The sequence below is a fragment of the Penaeus chinensis genome, chromosome 35 (assembly GCF_019202785.1).
Source record: "Penaeus chinensis breed Huanghai No. 1 chromosome 35, ASM1920278v2, whole genome shotgun sequence".
Taxonomy (NCBI): Eukaryota; Metazoa; Arthropoda; class Malacostraca; order Decapoda; family Penaeidae; genus Penaeus; species Penaeus chinensis.
In genome coordinates, this window is record NC_061853.1 from 19,293,872 (window position 1) to 19,296,371 (window position 2,500).

At 41.6% G+C, this 2,500-nt stretch overlaps 1 protein-coding gene across 1 annotated transcript in view; it reads right to left on the reverse strand.

Annotated features, from left to right (window-relative positions):
* Nucleotides 1-1,991: 1,991 nt before the first annotated feature.
* LOC125044170 overlaps nucleotides 1,992-2,500 on the reverse strand; it is a 12,754-nt gene continuing 12,245 nt past the window's right edge. The window contains exon 6 of the mRNA XM_047640628.1: nucleotides 1,992-2,500. This exon is cut by the window's right edge and continues 1,556 nt beyond it. The gene's annotated coding sequence lies outside the window, so the exon portion shown is untranslated.

Genomic DNA, 2,500 nt, shown 5'->3' on the forward strand with positions numbered 1-2,500 from the left:
AAACAGGAAAAGGTGGAATAAACAACGGTATCAAGCAGATATCAAAGATATATGTCTCTGACATAGAGCACTTTATTTAGGAGCTTAGATCTAGTTGCTTCTCCCCATCCTCACGAATAAATTAGATTGGAAAACCTTAGAAGTTGAAGAAGCTCATCGAGTGGGTAAACACAATTCAAACGACCATTTATTGTCTAATTTAAAGATACCCTGTTCGTTTCGCGCTGACAAGCCCGGCTAACAGCATTCATACTAGTACCAGGGAACACACTCCTGTCACGCTGACAACCACTGACGTTGATCCTCTTCCAGTCTCCACTGTCAATGGAATCGCTTCACCATTTACACCTGATGCCAACACTGCCGCTATCGTCGCTTCACCAGCTACACCTACCGTCTTCGATGCTTCACCAGCCACAGCTAACGACACCGTCGCCCCACTGCCTCCCCTGCTGCCCCGCCAATCTTCAGCCAGCTTTCGATGCTGCCATTGATGTTCGCCTGCCTTTGCTGCTGCCGTCGTTGATACGCCTGTCCCTGCTGCCGACACTGCAACTCATGGCCGTCCTCCAACAATTACTTAGTATTGCTGATGCTTCAGTGATCAAACTACACGATCCTCAGCTGACAATGCCAGTACTTCTCCAGTTTCTTCTCACAGCTCATGCATCAGCAATATAAAACAACAGCCCCAGTATCTACTATAGCCTCAACTAGCAAAGCCTTTCGCAACAGGTTCTTGCATTAGATCAGGGGCACAGTTGGTAGGACCACGTATCGAACCAATAACAGTGTAAGACCGGTATAGGACTTGCTACATATAATCTGGGCTCAACAACTCAGACCATATAAAAAATTAACTTGACTCCTTGATGATGATTCTGCCGACAATGCTGAGACAAAGCATGGAAGCAAGGAAGCCTTAGCTTGATGAAAGCGACCACATCTATTGAGCAGAGGTTGGGTTCTCTGGAATATATGATTTTACTTATCTCGGAGAATGTTTGATTCCTTCAGCATAGGCTCGCCCTATTAGTCTGATCAGATTATATTGTTCATATCTAATCACATCCTCCGTGCCAAGATTTACTGGTACCTGCAAAATTTGTGCACATTACTGCTGCACTCAGATCCTGGTTTGAAGTCCTCCTCCTCTTACCATTTCCCAAAACTATCCCTTTTTGCCGATGCAAATCTGCAAGGACTTCAGTTTGTTTGGCACTGGCTTTCGCATGTTAATACCAAGGATGTATAGGTTGCATACTCAGCAATATTGTGATTATACACGCTGTCTCCACCTGACCATGCCTTCCTCAGAACCGTCAAATAACAATGTTTCATGACCACGCCATATTTGAAGTCAGGTAAATAGCCAAAAATGCAATATGATTCTTAAACTATTCCTTGTTTAATGTCTTGACATGTGCCACATTATAATATCTTCACAGCTTTTGGTATAGAATACTAGCTCTTACTTTATCTTTTTTTTTTTTTTTTTTGTCATTTCTTCTCCAAAACCAAATCCAAAAGTTCTGGATCAACCACTCTGAGATATTCGACGAGCGAGTGAGTGAGTGAGTGAGTGAGTGAGTGAGTGAGTGAGTTAGAGAGTGAGAGAGAGAGGAGAGAGAGAGAGAGAGAGAGAGAGAGAGAGAGAGAGAGAGAGAGAGAGAGAGAGAGAGAGAGAGAGAGAGAGAGAGAGAGAGAGAGAGAGAGAGAGAGAGAGAGAGAGAGAGAGAGAGAGAGAGAGATAGAGAAATATAAGTGTAAGTAATAAGCAAGTGTGAATGAACTAATGGACACGCGTGCAGGTCGTATGTATGGGGGAGTGAGTGAGTGAGTGAGAGTGAACGTGAGTGAACGACTGAGTGTGGGTGTGGGTGTCGATGTGAGAGTGAGTATGCATGTGTGTGCGAGCCTGAGAATGTACGTGTGCATGCGTGTATTAGTGTGTGTGTGGGGGGGGGGGGGTATGTACAAAATGAAAAAGATTAACAGTTACATTCCATATATTTCCATATATTTATGACAATATAAGCAATATGAATCACTACATAAACACTGCATCTGTGACTAAATTAAAATAAAATTCATTTATTTAGATTCTCATAAATCATAGACATCCATTTTGTTGCATATGGTAAAAAAATATTATAAGGCACGAGGTCATGTCCTTGAAAATATAAAAGCCATTTATTTAATTTACTATTTCTCTGTATAGAACAGTAATCTAACTTCTACTAATGAAAAGGGTTGCATTAAACTGATAACCTTTCCTGACAGGAATGAGATTACATAAGCATGAAAAGTCTTTTCCTTCTTTACAGAAGCCACAATGAACTAAAGAACACGTCTGACATGGATTATTTTGCAGTGAATATGGCTGGCTCGTTCGCCTTCCTGTGAGAATACACATTTCTTGCTTGACATAAAGAAGCCATTCGTTGGCATAAATAACAGAATTTGTAAATGGTTATACATTTCTTTTATGTGAAAAGAG